The 25,597-nt window shown below is 38.5% G+C and overlaps 1 long non-coding RNA gene across 1 annotated transcript; it reads left to right on the top strand.

Annotated features, from left to right (window-relative positions):
* The first annotated feature begins 194 nt into the window (after positions 1–194).
* LOC125259156 lies at positions 195–24,693 on the top strand. Its single transcript, XR_007182735.1, has 3 exons — positions 195–479; positions 574–635; positions 23,374–24,693. It is a non-coding gene; the product is annotated as an uncharacterized LOC125259156 (long non-coding RNA).
* Positions 24,694–25,597: the final 904 nt, after the last annotated feature.

Below are 25,597 nucleotides of genomic sequence, written 5' to 3'. Positions count from 1 at the left end.
CTGAACATTATATTTGTGTTTTTACTTATAGGCACACCTTTCATTCTGAAGAAAACAAACTTACATTTTCGAGTTTTATAGGTTTATTAGAAAATAACAATTGCCGCATTATCCTGTTATGAAAAAAAAAAAAATCTAAATTAAATATAAGTTGTTTCTGGATCTAGATGCTAGGGGCAGAATTCTGCCATCTGCTGGTTAAAGAAAATCCTGTAGGAATTATTTAGATTCTGAAAGTCAATTCTAATAACTCAACCCTCCAAACAGATGCACTAAATGATCTTCGACATAAACAGCAAATAACTTGCATGTGTATGTGCTGATCAGTTGTGTAACTTACTGTCTGCATGCGCAGTGTCGGATTTCAGAAGCGCGTCTTGCGCGAGTAATTAAAATGCGCGTGAACGCATCATTTTTAAACTTCAACCGTTACGGAGGTCCGTTTGAGCTCAGCGCTCGAGAGGACGACGATTAAATTGGTAAGTGAGAAAATTAATGTCTCTTACTTTATTTCAATTACATTTGCCTAAATCAGTGATATTTTTACACACCTTACTTTTTTTTTTTTTCAAGAAGCAAAAAGAAGAAATGTGGTTTACGGTGCTGTCCGGGCCTGCGCTATTCTCCGCCAGGAGGTTTGTCATTTCTTACATGAATTCCTAAAGTCTCTGTTAAAAACGGTTGTGGACCGATCAATAATGGTGGCGAGAGTTCATGTTATATCCTAATACACTTGTACTGTAGATTGTATTGGACCTAGTGACGGGAATACGGTGGCATTCTTTTTAACTAATGACAGCAGTTTTGTAATGAAAGCATCACAGAACAGTTTTGTCAGGGTTTAGATAATATGCAATAGATGAGCCGGGGTGGTGGGTGCTTGGTGAGGTGTGTTGAGGAGGATGCAACAGTTCTCTGTACATTTATTACTGAGTTATCTAAATATAACTGATTTTTTGACATGATCCTGAAATGTTCTGTTCTTTTGAAGCTTATCTTTGAGCTGTCTTGATAGCAATAGGTCCATAAACCCAAACTTCTAAGTGTGGAACAGGTTGTAACTGTAAACAAGATTAGATCTTGGGTTTAAGATATAAGAGCTGTCTGCCATGCCTTTAGAAAAGTATACCTGTCCCTTGTAAAATGTATCTTGAATTTCACTAGAAATAATGTAGGCTAACAGGTAAACACTTACAAATTTAATTAATCCTCAACTTTATGCCAGCCCCTTCTCCTCATTTTGGCTGCCTTGGCAGTGTTTCCTAAGGTCCAGTAATTGTTAAAAGCCTTTCTGTCTAATTCTTTTTCTTTTTTTTCTTTTTTTTAAAGCAAAACATTTTTTAATCATTCCACTTTACAGAAATTCAGAAATACAGTAAAACAGTCATTTTGCAAAATATCATTGCAATAATAAAAAAAAAACTTTGCCATTTTATATTTTTGCAACAATATAAGTCTTGTCACTTTTGATAATTTTGTTTACTTTTTAGAAGAAAAAAAAAAACTGACCCCAGACTTTTGAATGGTAGTGATACATTATGAATTATGTACATTCATAAAAATCTTTTACAAACAATTTGACATACATTTCTACAAATTTTTCAAGTGTATATTAAGTCATCACATTAAATTGGTTAACATCTTTGCCAGTGTAGATATATAGCTCTGTCTTTCCAGTAAACACAAGAATAGGTAATTATCTGCAGCAAGTCAATCCAGCTTTCCTAATCAAATCTACATGTGTGATTGAAGAACCAAATTAGCCAGAGAGGAATTAGTACGATTAGTGGAATCTGGCGCATTATCTCGGATGTATTAAACGACTCACAAAGAACAGGGCCCGGGATTCATAGAGGCAGGGTAATAACAGAGAGACGCAGTTTTTATATAATCTGTTGTGTTTAGAGCAGTCTGTCAGATCTGGCACATTCAAAATGTCCAAGCCGGCTTTCTTTGAACTGCTTTCAGTTCGTACAACTTTATCAACACTGAATTAAATGCAAATAGCTCCCTCCCTCTTTCTCACTCGTGCGCTTTCTCTCGCTGACTCACAATAACAAACAAACAAAGCAGTATGGAAGAGAACAAAGCTGAGGTATTGTCTCAAAGGACAGAGAGGGATACAACATTTATAAGCATTCTGTTGATGTACGCCCTATCCTCTCAGCAGTCAAGGCTTTTAACTCCGACTGTATGACCGCGCTGATGGGCCGCGCGCACTCACGTACGCCTCCGGATGCATAATGTTTAAAAAAGAAACGCGGTTCACGTTTTAACCTCAAACGCACACGGTTTAGCACAAGATGCATGTATAAGACTGTTAAAATGGCACAAATTCTCTCTATCCCTGTGTGTGCGTGCGTGTGCGTGTGTATGAACGCACAGCTTTTTGAAGCAGACTGAGATCTGACAGAATGTTTCCAGTTCCTCTGTATCTGATCTCCCTCTGTGTGTGTATTGATTCGGTTCTGTGGTATATTCCGTCAGCCCTTCGAGCTAACTGACCCTTTGATCCTGTCAGACAACGCGGCACAAACATTTTGTTACATCACATTTGAAAGTTTTTGGGTGCATTTGAAGTTGGTCTCACAAACACGGACGCTTCCTTGAAGGTCCAACTCTATTTCAAGCAACTTTTAGATTATATGAAGATAATAAACTGGCAGAAATTGAATTGATGTGCTTGTTAGCTTACTGATTTTTCTTATCCATATTTAGGTGGTAAGCTACATCTAATAGACAGACTTATATGTGGTGTGAACTGTGTGCTTCTTTCTCTTTACCCATCACTAGAATATTTTAGTTGAAATGCAATTCTGCAAGACATTTCCATTATTTTGAATGAATTATGAATTTGGGACTGTTTACAATGAATCCCTCTAGTGAGATTTAGAATGACAGAGAAAGATAGAAAGAGTTAGAGATAGTTTACCCTGGAGATGTTCTCTTGGTTGAAAGGGCCTCCCACATACTGTAGACAGCCAGTCTGTCTGTTTGATTCATTTCCTATGTGTGTGTGTGTGTGTGTGTGTGTGTGTGAGAGAGAGAGAGAGAGAGAGTGAAGGAAAGGGAATGGCAAAGTGAATGAGGAAGAATGGAGAATATTTCATCGCATACAGCAAATGGGTGCAGTGCCCTCTTGTGGAGTGACATCTCTCAAATCAGTTTCTTACCTAAATTAGCTGCTCCTGGACCTGTTAACTGTTTGTTGTTCGGATAAAATAACAATTTTTATTATTTACTCGCTTTCATATTGTTCAAAACCAACATGTAACGCAAAACACAGACAAACTCAGTAGCACAAAAGGTGAATTTTTAAGGAATATCTTTGCTTCGGTTTTCAATGCGAATGAGGACTTTTCCAAGTTTTCTGAAGCTGTAATTTTTTTTGTGATAAACAGAGGATCACTGATGATCTTCATTCTTCAGTGAGATGTTCAGATCATTGAATTAGTGAAATTGACAACCAATCAGCCTGACTTGTGAAGGATTCATTGAGACTGGTTTGGTGAACTACATTTTCAACTGATCCATTAAAAATATTTGATCCGAAATACCAAGTTTTTTTTAGATATCTGATGATACTTGGCTCACAAAGAGATAATGAAGAGATAACTTACATTTTAGTGTGTTCATCACACAAAACTTGTTTGGCTTCAGACGACTAAATATAGTGCAGAAGTCATATGAATCACTTTGATTCTTTATGTTCTTTATGTTGGCTTGACAGCCCTGTAATTAATTCTGTTAGTAGGATGTTATAAAAGATTTTAGTTTTTTTTTTTTTTGGTCCTAGTTACTCTTTTTCAATATGAAAGTGAATACATCAAGTGTCACGCATCAAAAGGTACAAAAAAAAGAAGAAAAAAAAAATCAAATTATTCTGTACACCTCTTGTACAGTGTTTCAAGTCTTCTGAAGCTGTACAATAGATTTGTTTGATGAACAGACCGATAATCACAGATCATTTTCCCTCCAGTGAGCTGTTAACAGTTGTAACTGGATCAGGGAGAACTGAATCAGCCTGATTTCATTCCGACTGGTTTGGTCAACTGGATCAACAGATTCACAGAAATGATTTGACTCAAGCTCACAGCTCATTCAGGAATCTGATGATACTTTACTCATAAGCAAACAAAGAAGAGCTAGAGTGAATAATGACTTACATTTTGGTCTACTGTATTCAGAAGACATTAAATATAGTGCACAAGTCAAATGAATCAATTTAATGGTGTATTGATTTTCTTGTATAACATTAAATGGTAACAGTAGCTAGGATATTCTTCCAAAGTTCACCTTTTGTGATCCACTGAAGAAATCAAATCAAGACATACTGTACAGGTTTGGAACAACATGAGTGTGAGTAAATGATGTCAGCATTTTAATTTTTGGCTGAGCTATTCCTTTGCCAACAGTTTAATGAACTAGTAATCACAGATCAGCCTCTCATATAAGAAACACAGGTGTGCTTGTACTTGGCACAGTTCTCTCAGTGGTGTCATCTGTTCAAATGATGTGAAAACAGTTTCAGCAAACATGTCTATATGTCACTGATAACACGTTAGGACAAGCACACGTTTCGCACTAGCTTCAGAGGAGGCTGGGAATGAGTATTCCTTCCAATTTCAGAATGAAAGTGAAAAGGGAAACATAACAGTACCTTCTTCCTCTCATTCCTCTGTTATTACATTGCACCCTACCCTCTTACCTCTCTGTTCACAGAAGATGAGCTGGAAAGGTAACAGAGGGTGTCAAGGTTGTGCTAAAACAGTATTCCAGCAAACTTCTCCTTTTCTGTCTTCCACACACACATGAACAATATCTCCTCTCAAAGTGTGTATGTGTAAGAAAGAGCAGTCGTGCCCCCTAGCCTCTCTGTGTTAGATCTTTCCGCTGAGAAACTCTGAAATGTAAGATGGGCTTATTAAAGAGAAAAAAAAAACTTGCAGACAGAAGAAATTTACCCATGGTGTTTGGGTCACTGACCGTGTGTAAATGCTTGTTGCTTTTCTTTGTTCCTGTCAGAACCCTGACGTTTTCAACAGCAAAACAATGAGGTGTGTACTTGTACAGTTCTTCACTTTACTGGTCTCACAACATTCAAGGATCACAGTGTCTGTGATTTAGTTCAGCAGTGGAGAGCCATTCAGTTTTTCTGTCTTTTCTGTTTATAGCGATGAGGGTCTCACGCTAAGAGAGGATCTCTGATATTGGCTCCCTTGAATGAATTTAGTTATCCAATTTATTTTCTTCATTCATTTTTATTCGAACAGATTAACTGTCTTTAATCAGATTTAATATTTACTGTCATGCAACACTCAAATGTAATATTTAAAAACAATAATTTGGTAGTACTGTTAAATGAAAAATGAAAATGCATCTTTTATATTTTCAGTTACAATGATGAGATGTCTTGATTTGTGTAACATTGAACTATTGATTTTATTTTTAGCGTATTAAACAGATTTAAGCTTTTATTTACATATAAACATTAATCAGCTCATCAGTTATGGTAAACTGAAGCTCAAGCATGTTTGCTTGACATGCGAGAACTAATGATGTTCATTCTCGTGTGTTACGCAGCACGTTTGAGCATCCACAAGAACCAATGAGGTTTGTTCTCACGTGTCAAAGCAAGTAGTTCATCATATAAAGTGAATCTTCCGAAAATTTGGAGTAAAACACTCAAATCTTATGGATTAGTTTTACAATATCTTTATGAGATATCTTATATCTTTAATCAATATCTTTATCTTTACATTTTGAAGCATCAAAGTGGTAGTTGCATAGACTGTCAATGGAGGGACAGAAATCTCTCAGATTGTATTAAAGGGGTGGTTGGTTATGAGTTGACATTTTTTAGCTTTAGTTAGTGTGTAATATTGCTGTTAGAGCATAAACAACATTTCAATGCAAAGGGAGATATTTTCTTTTAAAGAATTCTATGTTTAAGGACTACGTCAAACGACTGGTAGTGACTACATCTTCTTCCTGGGTTAGTGCCATCACTAACCCTAAAATTTACATAAACCCAGCCCCCGGGAACACGTAACAAAGGGGTGAGGCCATGTTATTGCGATATAGTACGTAACACAAATGCAATAGCATGTCATAAAAGCAAGATGACAACCGTGATTAAACTAAACTATACCTGTTCTACCTTCATGAGAGCATATATTCTCTGGCTCTGTAGGATCTTACAACAGTTGTTACGTGTTGCTGGTGTAGAGATGAGGCTGATAAGGATTTCCACAATACGAACAATACATTTATTAAACAGAAGGCAGAGATCACCAAACATACATCTTAACAAAACAGAGAACGGACGAGGAGTGAAGGGAGTGAGTGCAATATATGGGGAGTGCTGACAATAGAGTCCAGGTGCAGGTGATGAGTGCTGAAGAGGAGCTGACGAGGGAAGTGAGTGCAGGTGTGGAAACAGGAGGATCTTGGGAAATGAAGTCCAGGGAAACAAGGGTTCTGTGACATTACCCCCCCCCTCCCGGTAGGCGCGTCCTCGCGCCGTAGATGAAACAACCGGGGGGCGGGCGCCCTGGAGACCTCAAGCTGGTGCAGGGCGAGGAGCAAACTGGAGTGGATGTCTCCAGGGCAGGTTCAAAAGCCATGGCGGGTCAGGGGCTGAAGGCAGCCATGGCGGGTCAGGGGCTGAAGGCAGCCATGGCGGGTCAGGGGCTGAAGGCAGCCATGGCGGGTCAGGGGCTGAAGGCAGCCATGGCGGGTCAGGGGCTGAAGGCAGCCATGGCGGGTCAGGGGCTGAAGGCAGCCATGGCGGGTCAGGGGCTGAAGGCAGCCATGGCGGGTCAGGGGCTGAAGGCAGCCATGGCGGGTCAGGGGCTGAAGGCAGCCATGGCGGGTCAGGGGCTGAAGGCAGCCATGGCGGGTCAGGGGCTGAAGGCAGCCATGGCGGGTCAGGGGCTGAAGGCAGCCATGGCGGGTCAGGGGCTGAAGGCAGCCATGGCGGGTCAGGGGCTGAAGGCAGCCATGGCGGGTCAGGGGCTGAAGGCAGCCATGGCGGGTCAGGGGCTGAAGGCAGCCATGGCGGGTCAGGGGCTGAAGGCAGCCATGGCGGGTCAGGGGCTGAAGGCAGCCATGGCGGGTCAGGGGCTGAAGGCAGCCATGGCGGGTCAGGTGCAGCGGGCAGACATGCAGCGGGCATACATGGCGGGTCAGGTGCAGCGGGCAGCCATGGTGGGTCAGGAGCCGAAGCCTTCGAGGCGTTGAGCCCAGGCGTCGCTGAAGGACTGGCGGGTGATGGCGGAACCGTAGGCTCCGCCGACCGAAGCGCAGCCGGGGCTCCAGAAGGCTGCAGTGGAAGCAGGAGGACAGCCAACAAAACGAACACCGGGGGGAATGAGGAGGCCAACAGAAACCGAGGGACGGAGTGACGGAGCGGAGACGGAGGAGTGAAGTCCAGAGGGGATGGCAGGCTGACAAGTGGACAAGGTGTGAGTGGAGGCAGGATGGATACTGGTGAAGCTGGTGGACTGATGGGCAACGGTGGAGCAGAGGGAGGTTGGAGCCGGGGTGAAGGTAATCGCCCAGAGGTCCGAGGTGGAGATCTGGGCGAGGGGGCTTGAGGTGAAGGTTCAGTGAAGACACACATGGGAGGCGGGAGAGGGAGGCAGGGAGGGAAAACAGTCTTTACAAAGTTCATAATAAAGGGCTCGGTGGCGGCTGGCGCTGCTTGCTCGGCGGCGGAGACTAGCGCTGCTTGCTCGGCGGCGGAGACTGGCGCTGCTTGCTCGGCGGCGGAGACTGGCGCTGCTTGCTCGGCGGCGGAGACTGGCGCTGCTTGCTCGGCGGCGGAGACTGGCGCTGCTTGCTCGGCGGCGGAGACTGGCGCTCGGCGGCGGAGCTTGCTCGGCGGCGGAGATTGGAGCGGCTTGCTCGGCGGAGACTGGAGCGGCTTGCTCGGCGGAGACTGGAGAACTTGGCTCGGCGGAGACTGGAGAACTTGGCTCTGTCCAAAAGTCTATAAGCCAGGCCACCTCACTTGGTGGCTCGCACAGGGTTGGAGCTGCAGGCTCGGAAGGGCTGGAGGGCTGGAGCGGGCTCTGGAGATACTGGAGCGGGCTCTGGAGATACTGGAGCGGGCTCTGGAGATACTGGAGCTGCTTTCTTTCTCTTCCTCCGCTTACTGGGCCCAGTAGAGGAATGTGGGTCCAGCATGGGGCAGGCAGGGAGTTCGCTGGAAGGGTATGCGGAGGAAGCCGGAGCTTGGCAGACTGGCCGGGCTGACCGTGTTTTTGGAAGGACTGGACGAGAGGAACACCCAAAATTCTGAACCCCTTGGACTAAGAATTCGGAGCAATTTAAATACAAAACTAAATTTATAGCATCAGTTAAGGAAACATAATCGTTAGGTTCAACAAAGCGAATAGTGTTCTCATCCAGTCCATCCAAAAACAGGTCGATCAACTGAGCATCCGACCAATCTGTCAAATAAGCGAGCTCTACGAACTCCTCCACATACCTCTCCAGCGAACGACCTACCTGCAGGAGCCCGATAAGGCGATCGCTGGCTGTCAGGGTGAGAGGCGTTGGAGGAGCTGGATCCAGGGAGCCGGTGAAAGTCTCCATTTTTTTCTTTCCTGTGGAAAATCCAGTTGTATTTGGTCCGTTCTTCTGTTACGTGTTGCTGGTGTAGAGATGAGGCTGATACGGATTTCCACAATACGAACAATACATTTATTAAACAGAAGGCAGAGATCACCAAACATACATCTTAACAAAACAGAGAACGGACGAGGAGTGAAGGGAGTGAGTGCAATATATGGGGAGTGCTGACAATAGAGTCCAGGTGCAGGTGATGAGTGCTGAAGAGGAGCTGACGAGGGAAGTGAGTGCAGGTGTGGAAACAGGAGGATCTTGGGAAATGAAGTCCAGGGAAACAAGGGTTCTGTGACAACAGTTCCCACATGAGCAATTTATAGAGTATCATGACAGAATATGCTAATCAATGGCTTTAAGATAGTTAACTCCACATTAGCTACATTCATCAACTAACCATTCAGAAACGTCCTGTTGCATTCTACATGTTGTCACTTCTTCTTGAGTCTCTCCATCATTGTCCGACTCCGGTTTGAACATAAAAGGCTGAACAGTTTCTGACATTTTCAGTGAGTCCACATGAGGTAATTGGAGCTACAAACACAAGCTCTTGAAACTCCGCCCTCTTCTTGGGAGCAGCAGCACATTTGCATTTAAAGGAACGGAGCGTTTTTGCTCACCCTCAAAAAGTGACAAATTTAACATTCTATAAAAAATGATCTGTGGGATCTGTATAATTTTGAGCTAAAACTTCAAATCTTAATTTGTGAACGGAAGTCTTATGGGTTTGAAACAACATAAGGGTGTTTTTCAGTTTTGGGTGAGAATTTTCATTTTCAGGTGAACTAACCCTTTAAAATAAAATAACTATTTTGTTACCTTGCTTTATTAAAGTAAAGAACTAAAAACCTAGTAGTGCAGTTTTTGTTTAGCATGTAAGAGGAATGATTTATTTTATTTATGTATGGATGTATGTCTGTTTGTTTTAGTTGTTTTTTTTTTTGTTCCAGTAATTTGAGTTTCAAGAGACATTAGAGGTCGATTGGATGCACTGAATTTAGACATGGATATATAATGCCTGCCACAGATTTTTACCTTCAGTAAACATGTACAATCATTTTCAGTACAAATTATTTTGGTTTGAAAGTTTCATGCAAAACTCACTTGGCTCAAAAACAAGAGCATTTATTTTTTTTTTTTCAGGTTGTGTCAGTATCAGCAACATGCTGATTGGAAAAACAATAAAATTGACCAAAAACAACATGTCTGTTTACTTTTACCTAATTTTTAATGTCATTTAGCATTTTCTTTGGTGATTAAAGTGGGTCAAACATATAGGAAAACACTTGCATGCCTTATCTAGATTGAATGAGCCCGCATTGCCCTCTGCTTCTGACCTTTGGCTGGTTGGATTACCATAATCCATAATCTTGTGCTTGAAATGAGTTGGGCTGTGGGCCGCGTCCGTTCGGGGGGACTGTATGAGGTGTGTGTCTCTGAGCGTAGGGGCACTCTGATGATTAAAGGCCCAGATCTGACATGAATCCGTGTGCCTGAATCAGTGTGTCGGCCCGTGGGCATGGAGCTTTGTGCTCAACCGTCTCCTGCTTCTCTATAACTCTTTAACAACAAAGCAGATCAGATTGAGGCAAGGGATAGACGACACATTAACATTATTACTGCAACATTAAGGGAGCTGGAGGCAGGAGGCACTTTGCGGCATTGCATACGTGAGCAGTGTGGGGCTTTTCTTATTTCATTAGTCAGCTTGTAAGCTTCTCTTTATCACCATAAGTATCTATGCAGAGAGACTAGAACAAACCGCTTCTTGAACAGTCTGGGGTAAGATAGAGGTTATGACACACTGGCATATAGTTCATTATCTTAACAGTAGGCCATTTATAGTTTCCAAGCAACGTACCAACTTGCCGCTTAATGTATAATTCCAGAGTCTTAGGTTTGTGTTTTAATAGTATTTGATTTGAAAATGTCTCTACCAAACTACACAGATCCATGTTACTGCTCATCACTTGTTCTTGTTTGGAGTATTTATGTATTTTTTATTTTTTTATTTATTTTTAAGTGTTCATCCATTACCTTTTCTACATATAAAAACGACCAAACAATACAAGGGTGATTTTATTTTTTATATAAATCCAGGTTCTTTTACAGCTCCATCTTATTTTATGCAGTGTAAAATTTTATGTGCATTTAACAGGTGATTTAAACGCAATGTGATTTCATAAAATGAACTAAAAAGCTTGAGCTCATATATCCAGTAAAGTACCATCCATATCCAAATCTGTGGTCTCTTAACATAAAATTATGAGAGTAAGTTCATGAAGAATTTTAATTTTTGGGGTGAACTGTCCCTTTAAGAGTTTCTTAATTTCTTAAATGTCTCTGAAAGGACAGCCATAAAGCATCAAACAATTGTTTAGAAAACAAATTTCAATTATCATGTTATCATCTTGCTGAACTGCTACTATTTATGTCCAACATTCTGTTCAGAATAATTAAAAAGGTAGCACATTTATAAACGCTGATTTTACAACGGTTAAAGTTGTTAAATTCAGCCCCAGTTCCATGTTACTGCCATTCCTCATGATAATCAGCATTGGCCACTGTGTAATCTCCATGGTGACCCAACAGCTGACGGATAATCTCATTGTTATATTGATAGTCCTCCGAGCAGCAGAGAGAATAAATAAATAAATAAATAACTATGCTCACAAACATTAAATCCACCCAGATTCTAATCTACCATTACTGAAATGAAATCTAGACTCTAATCATCTTCATCGCTATGCAATTTTAATGCAGCAATATAAGAACATTGCTAAAATAGATTTATTCCATTTATTTATTTCAAAATAATGTGGGTCATTTGTACTTTGAGTGATTACATTTACAGTCAAATGGCAGCCATCTTATTTGGGTGATTGTGTTGGCTAAGTGCTTTTATCTTCATTGGTAACAATAAGTCCCATTAAAATAAATCTTTGTTTTTCCCAGATTGGGTCAATAATATTATTATTTTGATCTCTCAGTTAATCAATGATGATTGATATTTATATTCCTAAGAGTTTTTGAACAGGTATGACATACCTGTCACTCCATCAGAGTTTGCAATTTTGATGGATGCCATTCCTTGTGGGGCCATAACTCTTCTCAAAGACTCAGCTAGACCCCAGTCTTCTTTGTCAGTAGCTCATCCTTTTGATACCATGATTGGGAATATGATTTTTATCTAACTCTTCTGGTCAGAACAGGAAAATTAGAGAGCTATATAAGAATGAGATTCTCTCCCATACATTGTGGCCTACTGGAATGGCCAGTTGTCGAAATTCAAGTGTTATCTAAATATTTAATAACCAATAAGGTAAATTATGTGTATTACAAACCACTTTTTATCCTGTGACGCTCTGCTTAAAAAAAAAAAAAAGAAAAAAGAATAGAAAAACGATGTTTCCTGATATTGACTCTTTGTGTTCCTTTTGTGGTGCTGCAGACAAGCCTATTCCTCATCTCTTCTGGGAATGTTCACAAACAAGTCTGTTCTGGTAATATTTTTGTACATTTGTACGCACGTATTCATCACAGAGTTTGAGAATCTTTGTTAAACAAAGATGCTTTATTTGGTCATCACAACTTTGACAAGGATGTAAAGGACCAATATTTTTTGAATACATTTATTTATTTTCCTAGCAACATTTTTGGTAACACTTTACAATAAGGTTCATTAGTTAACATGAACTAATAATGAACTGGACTTCTACAGCATTTATTAATCTTTGTTAATGTTCATTTCAACATTTACTAATGCATTATTAAATCTTGTTATCATTAGTTAATGCACTGTGAACTAACATGAACAAACAATGAACAACTGTATTTTCATTAACTAACATTAACGAAGATTAGTAATTACAGTAACAAATGTATTTCTCATGGTTAGTTCATGTTAGTTAATACATTAACTAATATTTAACTAATGAACCTTATTGTAAAGTGTTACCAAAGTAAAAAGTAAAGTAAAGTTTTCTTACACAAATGTAAATTTCAAGGTGTGAAGCTCCACTTTTTTGTTTTTTGTAAGGAACTTAATTCCTTCCTGGACACTCTCCTTACATTCAGCAACTCCAAAGCCCTTAAAACTGCCCCACTATGTCATCTTTATGGTATTTTCCATAATTTGTAACCTGTAATTGAATTCTCAGTTGTATTTACCCATGGCATTGGTTTTGAATGTTGTTAGCAACAACAACAAAAAAAAATAAATAAATAAATAAATAAATAAATAAAAGTCCCATTAGGTAATGTTAGTTAGTAAACATTAACTAACTATGAGCAAAATTGGTTTAATGTGTTTATTTGTTATGGTATTTATTAATCTTTATTATTACAAGTACAACAATTTTGAGTTCAACTACTTCATGTTAGCCCAAATCCATTAAATAATATTAACAGATACAACTTTTGATTTTAATGATGTATTAGTCACTGTTGAAATTAACATTAAATAAGATTATTAAATTATTTAGAAGAATTGTTCATGTTGACTAATGCAGTTAACTAATATTAACAAATCAACCTTATTTAAATGTCATCCATCCATCCGTCCATCTAGGGCTGGGCGATATGGACAAAAAGTCATATCCCGATATATTTAGGCTGAATATCGATATACGATATATATCCCGATATTTTTTCCGCAAAGTGAGAGCAAATGTTCAGTCAAAGTCAAAGCCAAATATGACGTCACAAGTAGTTTTATTGAAACCGGCCATTTCAGTGAACAGTTGCAAAATCAAATGAATAAATAGTAAACAGGTTTCTTCACCTGTTCATAATTAAATGCTCCGCTGTTCAAATAACAATAAAATGTTAAAAAAAATACTGTATAACAGGACAGAAGTACCTTTTTTTAAATCAAAGCTCCATAAGGTGCACATTTAAATAAAAAAAAATATCTTAAAAATAGCGTATAAAATAAAATAGGCCAATCTTTTTCCGAAATAAATATATTTATATGAGAAAAGTACAATATCAAAAATTTTTAGTTTTACAACTATAAATGGCTTATTAAAATCCAATAACAGATTTTATTCTCCTTTCTAACAAATCCACAGATGCAAATAACGAACATTACAAAAGAATATGACAAACCCTAGTAATTTAAGGGCAGCATTTACATATAAAGAAAGAACAAAATAAAGTGCTCAGTTTAAGAACATTTTTTTTAAACATCAGCTTGAGATTACCTTTTCCTTTTTGTTAACTCAATTTCTTATCTGAACAGTCTCAACCAGTTGCACAAGAAACAGATTATCAACTCAAACATTTTCCCCCTCTTTTTTTACTTTGATAAACAGTAGGGGTGTGACGAGACCAGTATCTCACGAGACGAGACGAGACTCGAGATTGAGTTCACGAGACGAGACAAGATGGTGAAATACATGACTAGAAAAAATATTCTGGTGTATTTGAAATGTTTTAACTAATCATTTTGTAATGAATGTCATTTCAGTTCTACTTTCTGAGTATGAATTATCATATGCAGTAAAAGACAACAATACTCAAGTAATGTAAAAGGTTTTGCCACTAACTCAACTGACTGACTTCTCTTCTGTATGATTTCAGTCTCTTCAGACCTTACTGTACATGATTTATGAGCTTCTACAGCTTTTGACCTCCTAACTGAACTCCTCTCCACAATCTGATCACAGAAATAAAAACAGTATAAATAAAAATGGTGACACTTTACAATAAGGTCTCATTTATTAACATTAATGTATTAACCAACATCAACTAACAACGAGCAATATATTTGCTACAGTATTTATTAATCTTTGTTAGTTGATAAAAATAGTCATTCATTGTTAGTTCATGATAGTTCACAGTGCATTAACTAATGTTAACAAATGAAACCTTATTGTTTGTACTAGTAAATAATAAGAAGAGAAAACTGTTATTCATTTTTATGGTAACACTTTACAATAAGTGCAACCATAATCGCACTCTCTCAATATTCAAAGATCAAATAAGACCAAATTTTTCTTTGATACAGAGCTGAGAGATGGTTACAACTACACTGCCCAGCCTAAAATAGCTTTCATATTGAGAGATATCTGTATTCATCAGTGAGCCGCTTTCAAAATGCGGGGTATTGAAATCACGTTTGAATGCGCGCGCGCGTTTACTTTCACTTTCAACGGTCGCGCGTACTCTGTAATGGAGCGGCGGCGACCGTTATCCAACTGAATTAAATGTTTTTTTTATTTAAATACAAAGCAAAACGACAGTGGAGGCGTAATGTAAACGTAGCGGTGGCATATTCTTTCCTAATCATCCTAACACTCTGTCATGGCAACATCACGAGACTACTTTTCGCCTCGACGAGAAATCTCGTCACAGTTTAGTCTCGCGAGATCTGTGCCACGAGATCTCGTCACACCCCTAATAAACAGTAATGCTGTCTTGAGGTAGACATTAAGACAGACAAGCGTATCCTCCTTCGTTTAAAGATTTTGTGCGAGAAACACCAGCCTGTCAACAGCATCCGGCTTCAGAGATGCTCTGTTATCTTTTCACTTTTTCTTTTACTAACCAATTCCTCCGCGCGCTCCGCAGACGTAGTTGCTTCCTCCATGTTTGTTGAAGAGTGGCTCTGTGCCTGCCCCCCCGAAGAGGAGGGGCGGTGGCGCGGGGAGCAGCGCAAATTTGAACTATATCGATATATGCGATATGGTCTAATTCCATATCGCGTCTAAAAATATATCGATATATTTTTTTATATCGATATATCGCCCAGCCCTACGTCCATCTGTTCATCCATCCACCCATCCATCAACCCATCCATCCATCCATCCATCTGAATGTCCATTAAAAATGTCGGCATTTGGCAATCCCACGTTTTGGCTGCTAAACACAAAATGAGATATTCATTCAAGAGACAATGGTTTATTATCCCCAGTAATGGCACAGTAAACCCTAGAATATTATCAAGGCAATCCCTAATTATTGCCCTACATGCTGTTTAACATGCAGGCTGCAGTAACACGCAGACATGTGCAGTTGTGGAAAGGTGATCTAATTAGCTGAAGTCCAGATGCTGGAGGGATAATCCCGCTACTGGTGTTATGCCGGACCAAACCCTGTGTACGCACACAGTCTAATTGCCCTGAATGCACAGTCATGTGTTGGAAACATCTGACTATTATTGGTCACATTGACCTTGCGAAATGCTATTCCGTAGTGACTTTTTCCCTGTTTGTTACATTGCTTCAAGCCTGTGGCTGATTAGCGAAGGTATAAACAGATCCCTTTCTCTCTCTCTCTCTCTCTCTCTCCCAAAGTGATGACTTAATTCTGCAGGGGACAGGATAGATAGCAGAGCGCACCGATGTGTCCACGTGCCATTTCTCAGGTGTTGATGCAGTTCTCTCCCAGAGATCTATAGCACCTGCTAGCAGAGGCTATGGTTCAATAACTCCCGTCCGATAACAGCAAAAGACCAGCGTTTGACATTTGAAGAATAAGCTCAATAGTCCAGCCAGTCAAACATGGATAGAGCTTCTATTGATCTCTGTACGCTGGAGTGAAGATAGTCCTTCCTAGTCCTTTCCCCATTAGAATTGTGTCTTGTAATAACCAACTCTCATACTATGTTGCTTGCTTATTTTTTAATTATTTTTTTTCTTTCCTCTGGCATGTTCCAGACTCTCTATGGTACATAAAATATGCAACAAAAGCCTAACTGCTTTGGGTAAATGAGGTTAACACTGGGTATCGTGGGATTTAGAGTTCATTTTGTTGTCACTAGGTGCATTAGCTCAAGAACAAAAATGTGTTTCTCGCTCGATTAAACCACAGTCTGTTATATGCATTTCTGCTCAACCATTCGTTCATATAGTAGGAATTTCTAACCATACTCCTCTCTACCCTTAGTCCAAGCTGGTTCATGCTGATTTTTCTACTGGTTCTGAAAATTCATGATTGATTGATTGATTGATTGGCATCAGAGAGCGTCTTACTTTTGTGTAAGATCATGAAAAAAAAAAACTTTTAAATACTTATCACATTTTTTTTTTTTTTTTTTTAATTGTTATTGCTTAAGTACTTTCCTTTCCAGCATCCTATTCATCTGCAATCCATAATGGCAGACATACAGGCATAAATTTGCATTCCCTTCTTATTCATTTCACTTTTTGTGTTAAAGAGCCTTTTATATCCCTTAATTTTCCAGAAATCTAACTTTTTCGTTATTAAAAAATAAACAAGCAAGCCCAGCCCAGGTTAGAAAAAGTAAACGCAATAGTAACGTGACAAATTACTTTCCATAAAACTAAGCAACACATTTAGTTACTTTTTTAGAGAGTAACACAATATTGTAATGCATTACTTTTAAAGGTAACTTTCCCCAATACCATTGTTTAGCATGAAAGTTTAACCAGGCAGCTTTCCCTATAACTATAGGGAAAGTAGCTTTCCCGTTAACCAATGTGGTCTCTCTAATGAAGCTGGTTGACCAAGGAAGACTTTTCTATTTGAGAAACCTGGTAAGGGAACCAGCATCCAGAACACACCAAATGCTGTTCTTTTCAAAGGGGTACATGTTTCTACTAAAACAGGAGAATGGGAGAAAGAGAGAGAGATAGTAACATATGGCGAAAGAAGGAGAGAGCAAAAGAGAGCTTAACCTTTGAAGAACACAGCTGACCTGAGGGAGAGATGGTGCTAAAGTGGGGTTTCCGCTGCCTCAAGGGAGCCGAGAAAGACGAAATCAATCACACACACTTGTATGCTCACACGCCTTGGGAGCAAACACAAGCTTACATGCAGACACACACTCACAGGTTGTGCTCCTCACTCCATCTGAGAAAATATAAGCTCTATAATCCTTTATCTCACCCCCAAAAGGGAAGAAATATACAACAAATGGGAAGAAAATGAGAGTGAGGGAGACTGAAGGAAAAAGCAAGAGACAGAGAGCAATGGTGGGCTGAGAGAAAACAAAAGAGTAGAGGATATCAATCTCATATAGAAGTGTCCAGCCATTTTCCTGCCTTTTTCTTTCAATGCACAGAAATCTGAATAAAGCTGAATAACAGTATTTTATAAAATCAGAAACTTAGTCCTTTTATTTCCATTTCTACTAACCCAATCAAAATGTTTGAGCCTAGCAAAGCACTCCATCATTGTTGAGTTTTATTTATTTATTTGATTTCAGCAACACATATATTTTAGACCATTTTTTTAAACCAAAAGGTAATCACTCCAAAAAAGAAAATCAAGGAAAAAAAGTTTAAGCAACCAACTTTTTATAATAATTTTTATAAAAAATATTTTTAATATTTTATTTATAATAATCTTTTTCTTAAAGTTGCAGTAAGCGATTTCTAAAAAAATGCTGTTGAAAATGGATCGGAGCGAGCACCACAACACACTGTAGCCAATCAGCAGTAGGGGGCATATACACTCATGATGAGGGAGGAGAGAGAGAGTGAGCAAGAGGGAGATTTGAAGAAAGACTGTAGAAAGAGAGATGGCTGAGAAACATTGCAAAAGAGAAAAGGGTGCTCAATTTTGGAATCCAAGAGGGCTGCATTTAAACCACATAAAATGCAAAGGGACACAAATTAAAACTTGCCTCGTAAGACTTTCATTTAATATTTGTAGTTTTACTGAGTATTAACAAATGCAATTGTTTTTTTTTTTTTTAATCTAGCTAGTCCTTTAATGGTTGTCCTATTTAAAGTGTCACTGAACTGAACTTTATGCGACGCATGCGCACTAAAAAGATTTATCCTTGTCCAGTCTCTGCGCTTTTTCTCTCCAAAAGTTATGGTCGATAAAAATGTCTTTGTAGTGTACTCATTTAAAATAGAGTTGCTGGTATCTTTTATTCCCTTCACACAAGCGCTTGTCAATGCGGACGGGTGTTTGTTTTTCCTCTTGTGCTGTCTTCTCCATTTCTTTTCAGACTGTGAAACAGTGGTCTGGTTCAGAGTTGACACCTTGTGGACAAACTAAAATAGTGCGAAAACAATTCAAAGCGCATGTACCTGTACATTTTTTTTTTTTTTTTGCGGTTTGAAAAGTTGGGCTGTGCGTGTACACTGCGCTTTCGTTGCTGATGACTAAATTTGCGTCACCTAAATCTGAAGTATATTTTGTGCTTAAATACCCCCTGAAATCAAAATATAAGTTCTTTAGCTTTTAGTATGAATATGTTATCCTTTAGGTTATGAATAAGTCACTTCCGCTAAAATCAATCATGGATTCTCATGACATCACTGCGGACTTCAGCTTCTCATCAAATCTTCTGTCCAATCAAGCGCTCTCTAGAATCTGAAGCCCTGCCCCCTCCTACACTATAAACAGACACCGAACCTGCGGCTGAAATCGTTCATTTGTTCACACATTTACTAATATTTATATATGGTGAATGGCACATAGTGCACTCAATAGAGAATAGGGAACGATTCAGACAGTGTAAATATGCTTTCCATTGGCGCGAATGAAGTCCGTTTTTGAGTCGGCACAGACCACGGACTCATTTGAATTCTACACTAAAAAAATAACAAAAAAAAAAAAAAAAAAAAATTTACACAGTAAAATACCATTTTCCAAAACAGTGCATTCTGGGTAATAGTATTTGTCAATTTCAAGAAAGTAACCTATAGGTTAGGCTAAGGCTGCACGATTAATCATATTTTACTTCTCATCAATCACATTTGCTTCTCTCGATTGATTACAAATAATCGTCACGATATTGGCCCGCTCATTTTTTATCCTGAAAATGTGTTTTTTCTTTGGGATATGCTTGTGGTTGCCGGATGCAAAGAGCTTAAATCCCCCAAATAGAGCTTTTCCCTTGAAAAGATATACTGTCGTCCCGGTGTTTTACTTAATCTGTGCAATCTGGCAAGTCTGTGTACGCGTTCCCTCTAAATGCGGAAGAAGCGCTGATGATCTGAAAACAAACATGTATGCTTAGCGATCTCCACAGCAAAATTCTGCTGCAATGAAAGTGTCATACAGCCAGTCTTTGTTTCTTCACAAGCTACTCATACTATTTGTGTGACTAAATCTGCCATGATGGAACCTTCAGCGATGAATTTCAACAAATGCAACACGGATCTCGACCTTACTGTTTGCAGAATGCACTTTTGCAACCTACAATTCAATCTAGAAAATGAACATATTTTGGAATTATTGGAAATAATATTAGGAGTTTCACTGTTTTATCTTTTGAAGTTCCCAAAGGTTTTACCAGTTTTCATAATGTTAATCAGTTGAAAATGATATAGCCACTGGGACGTTCTAAAACGCTTAACATGAAAACGCTTAACGTGGCTTAAGACAGTGTTATCAACAAACCAAACTTAGTGAACACCATACTAATAAAGTATACTATGTACAGAAAAGCAGATGAGCCCGGAATATGAACACAACACGTTTAATTAAGCATTTTCCTCCCATAAAGAAAACGCTTAACGTGGCTTAATGTACTAAGACAGTGACATGACAAAAAATACCAAACTTATTAAACACTATACTAATAAAGCATACTATACAGTAAAATTGGTTTGTGCAGAATTTGATCTTTTAAAATCACTTAGTAGGCTACATTAAGTGGCATTAAGCTGTTTTCTTTTTTCTTTACGGTTTTCTATGGGAGGAAAACACTTAACGTGTAATTAAACACATTGCGTTCATATTCTGGGCTCATCTGCTTTGGGTACAGTATGGTTTATTATGATGTTGTATTATGATGGAGTTTGGTCTTTTAATATCACTGTCTTAGTACATTAAGCCACATTAAGCGTTTTAGAATGGCCATAGCCAGGGACTTTTTGTTCTTTGCTTTACGAATTTGTAGGGCAATCTGAATCTGTGGTTTGTCTCGTTTGCAAACAAATTGTGTTTGTAGTGTTGTCAAAAGTACCGGTACTTCGGTACCAAGTCGGTACTGAAATTTTGAAAATGTGACGATACCAGCATTTCTGTAGTACCGGTAGCACCGAGAATCCGGGTATATTCGATACCCACTGATAGGGCTGTGGCAGTATTTACTTGAATATGACACGAGTGAAGCACAAAGCTTTGTTTACAGAAGAAATAATAGGTTAGCAATTAAATGTGACATCGCAGCCATGGAAACATTTTGGTTAATGCAGAATAAGAGAGGTGCGTGAGTCCATACATTTAAGCTTCGTATTCTGTTTTCCGAATCGCGATCTGGTCACCTGATTAGCAGAGAATTTAACAATATTCCATTAGTTATTCCACTAAACATGGAATCTGTTTCTTTTCCCAAATCTTCACTCACGCAGGGGATTATAACGTTTCTCTCGTTCGCATTTAGGCCTATTAGGCTATTCGCATTATTTACAGTGGTAAAGTAGAACAAACACCGTAGGACAGTAACCTTTTTGCTTGCACGTCAGTTTCTATTATTAACTTTATAAGGCGCGTCAAGTTTATTTGTATAGCGCGTTTCACACACCAGTGATTTTTACTTTCGTTTTCTCTGGCAGAGCTAAATCAAACATAGCCTGAATGTCTTGCCCCTGCGGAGGATAAAACACGCTCTTCAGACCTTTTACATCAAGTGTCAGTTGTTTGTAACAAAAGGAGATAATGAAGATATTATTAAAGAGAAATGGTCTCTTTCCTGCTCGTGTCCCACATCCCTCTCAAAGCGCAAAGCGGCTATATCAAAGTAATAACGGGACTTTGGCTATATATGACGCGTCTTTGTGTGGAAATAAAAAACGAATGCTTTTTGAAATAATATTTAACTTTATTATTTAGGTTACAATTATTTACCGATATTTATTTCATAGTTTTACAGGCTGTAGTGTGTTGTTTCTCTGACGGAATAGCTAAATAAACTCGCACGTCTGTTACCCCTGTTGAAAAAGGAGCATATGCTGGTAAAGTAGGTTTTGAAGCTGGTATGCTGGTTTGAGCTGGTTATGCTGGTCCAGGACCAGTTTAGGACTAGTATGGACCAGCAGGACCAGTTTAGGACCAGCATTTGACCAGCATACAGCTTCAAAACCTACCTTACCAGTATGCTGGTTTTTTCAACAGTACACAATGGATGTTTGAGCTTTTAATTATTTTTTTATTTTTTTTATATTTCAAAATTTATTTCATTGAGGTAGCCTATATATACACACACAAACACACACACTCCAAATCATATTTAATGTTTTTAAAATAGGCTATATAAAATAGTGAAATAGTTCCAATAGATTTTACTGTGGTACCGAAATTGGTACCGAGAACCGTAAAATTTTCATGGTATCGGTACCGACTACTGGAATTTTGGTACCGTGACAACACTATTGTGTTGCTTTAAAAATCTAATCAGATTACAAAGCATTCACCTTTGCTCTTTAGCTTTAGCTTTCTTCAGCCTTTTGGGTGAAGTCTAGGTTGGTAAAGAACGTGCAAAATAGCCATAACTACATTACCCTTTTTTGATAGAATAATCGTGATTATAATTTTGAGCAAAATAATTGTGATTATCAGTTTAACCATTATCGTGCAGTCCTAGGGTAAGGCTACATTCTCTAAAATGACAAATACTACCAAGAAAATCATAGATTTTACAGTATATTACTTCTGTAAATTTCATTTTTGAGAAAGTAGCATATAGGCCTCCTTTCTTAAAATGACAAATATTACCCAGAATGCATTGTTTTATGGTTTACTACTGTTTCAATGGAAAATGGTGTTTTGCTGTGTAAATTTGTTTCGTTTTTTTTTTACAGTTGTTTTTCAAAGTGTACAAACAATGCTATATTGAAAGCAATATGGAGATGAAACGGTTAGAGATTATGAAGAAAATTGAGTTTTAAGAGCTTAACGGCTCTGGCCAAGCTGTGATCTAGGCGAAACGCTATTGGCTATTTTTTTAAAAAAGGGGAGAAGCTTCTTGATATATCCCGCACTGTCTACCTGTTTCATTGGGAATTACAACAACACAGTGAATAATGCTACACGTTCAAGGCACTTCAGTGGGCCTTTAATATCCGTGCTACTTCTGAATGCAAATTCTAAAAAAAAAATTAATAAATAATACGGTCATATTTAACATGGCACAGGCCACAAATGTAATGCTGACGGGCTGCCTGTTGAATACCCTCGATTGTACGGTATGTTCATCTTTTGTTATTTCTTGTTGTTTGTTTGTCATCTTCGCTTTATTTTTAACAAAGCATTTTCTTGCTTTGCTTCAGCAATGATAAAGAGACATCCACTCTTGCACTGCGTGTTCGTGCGTTTTGGGGGCAGAACAATGAATGGTGTGTTTGTTTGGGTTGATTTCAAATATCAACAGTGTTTCTCAGAAATCGCTTACTGCACCTTTAAGTATTTTTCTTGGATAAAGCTGGATAAACATTGTTTGGTTGAAATTTTAGTGGTCATTCTTTTTGTTGTATAATACCTCTGTGTCTGGCTTTCGAGCCTAATTGCTTGTTTACAATAAACTATGTCTGACTTTGGCATTAAGTGGATGGTAGTTAATGTCAGATGACCTGTGGTTAAGTCGTTAAAGCAATGGGGTAATGTGGTTGAACTGTGGTGGAATCAATATGCCATTAGTGGCAAGGTTTTAATTGTGGTTAGATGTTTTGTGAGGGGTAACCAATCAATAAATAACCAGGGGGTAGTTATGATTAAGAGCATAAAAAGGCATCATTAGTCAAAATTGAACATGTACAATGAGATGTTGAGTTTAATTAACTGTCCATTGCATTTCATTTGTTGGATATGTTGTAGGAGAGAGGGGTCTGCCATGGCTTGACACAGACGAGAGAGAGAAAGCAAGATGGAGTGAGAGAACAGGCGCTACCCTTGGGGTGGGAGACAGTTCAGTTATAGTGATTGATTGATTGCACAAAGCTGCCAAGAGCAGGAGGGTACCGGACACCAGGAAAGCGAGGAAAATGGCTGGAGTTGTGAGTGAGGAGAAAAAAGGGACAACTTCTCTTCATTTCAATAGAGAGAACTACTTATGTTGTCTGAGAAAATCGATTTGGAGAGGAATCGGCCCTTGTGAGGAAAACGGCAAGCCTTTTTTCCTCCTCCCGTTTGTTCTCGAGTTGTCAAACTTGATGAAAGGTCCACACTATCTTTGCTGAAACTCTGAGACAAGTGAGTTATTATACAACAATTGTATTAAAAACACAATGGACAACACAATTTTTCTCCAATTCACCCGTCCATGTTTTTTTTGTTTTGTTTGTTTTTTTTTTTTTTTCCTGCCATTCTTTCTGTCCATGTGTATATGGGTAATTTTGCCAACACAAAGGTTCACGGATATGTCATTATACTGAATGACAGCTGTCAGAACTCGGCAGTTTGTCGAACTGATGCCCGAGAGGGACAGAGCACAGGAGGAGAGAGAGGCTCTCCGAAGCCCTCTGGTCAGCTGCCAACGCCATCTCTTGATGCCATGTTCTCTTTGCACTTTTTTTTTTTTTACGTCTCTACTCAAGAAAATAAGAAAGAGCTGTTCAGATATTCTGGAGATGGCTATAAAAGACACCTAGCATGAATGTGAGAATTACTGTGCACTTTGTAGGAACCTTGTTGACTTTGATTTCTTTTTTTTCCACTGAGGCTACCTTGTAAATTGTGATCTTAAAAGGACAGTTCACCCAAAAATGAAAACTGAAATCTATTCGCCATCATGTTTTTTCAAACCCAAATGATTTGCCGCCTTCTGCTGACCACAAAGTATTTTTGAAGAATACTACAACTATTTTTGTCTATACAGTGAAAGCCAGTGGTGTCCAAACAACTACTGACCACACTGACTTTCACTAGATGGAGAGGGGGGAAAAACATATATCGGGTATGCATGTGACATCACAGTCGGCCGGAGTGATTGCGGTAACACTCACTGAGTGGCAAAAAGACTGAGTGGCAGCATTGGTTTTCAGTGTGAATGCTGAGAAAAACACATACAAACACATCTAAAAATAGATTTGTCAATAAATCTGAAGTATATTTTTACTGTCGAAAGCTACAGAAAAGAGAAGCAAATGGATCGCTGTAATGCACAGAAACAACTGGACTTGAGGCAGTGAAATGTGGATTTGCAGTTATCATTTTGTCAATATGTTGAATTTTGAGGTAAAATCATATATTGTATTGTTATATATTGTATAGACAACTCATCAATTAAATATTTGCCATCTTATATTCTGCGTAATTGGATATTTTTAAATAAACACTGACAAAAACTTTACAAAAAGTGACTGACAAAAACTTTATAAGTCTTAAGGCTAGATACAAGTCAAATTTGCTTTATGTATATCCCCGGTGTTGAAATCAGGCAGATATAAATGTCAGGAAACACCATTCCTGGCTGCAATATCCATGGATCACTGGATCTTTTGTAAGTTGTAAGGAACACTCTTCCAATCAAGTCCAATCTTTAGTTTAAACTGATAATTGTTTGTATTACTCGCATTTTTGCAGTTTGTCCTATTAAATCCAGTCATGCAGCAGGCTCTTTTTCCACTCAGTCCGGCTGAGGAGGTGTGTTCTGGCGGGAAAAAAGTGCCGTTAATGCATTTCCTCTATTTGCCACTAGTATCACTAAACAGAATTGTGAAAAATAATGTTTTAAACAGGCTTCCCAAACGAAATTCCCATTAGGCTGACAGGTCCAGTTATGACATTTTGAGACATTTAATGAAACATATGCATAGATGAATTGTTCACAATAAGATGCATTAATGCATTTCATGTTTCATTTCATGACTTTAACTTTTTCTTTTTTTTTTTTTTTTGTTAATTGTTCTGAATCTGATCCACACACACTTTTAAATTCATTTTAAATCAAATACACAACCAAATACCTGTAATAATGAAAAATAAAAATAAATAAATAAATATATAAATATATATAATATGGTTTACTAAATTATACACTATAAACCTGCTCTCTGCGTTCAATTCACACTCCGGTCTGCACCTACTGTAGGGCACGTCA

This window comes from Megalobrama amblycephala, linkage group LG23 (genome assembly GCF_018812025.1).
Source record: "Megalobrama amblycephala isolate DHTTF-2021 linkage group LG23, ASM1881202v1, whole genome shotgun sequence".
Taxonomy (NCBI): Eukaryota; Metazoa; Chordata; class Actinopteri; order Cypriniformes; family Xenocyprididae; genus Megalobrama; species Megalobrama amblycephala.
The sequence above is the reverse complement of the archived record's forward strand: the minus strand, read 5'-3'. Positions and strand labels throughout refer to the sequence as shown.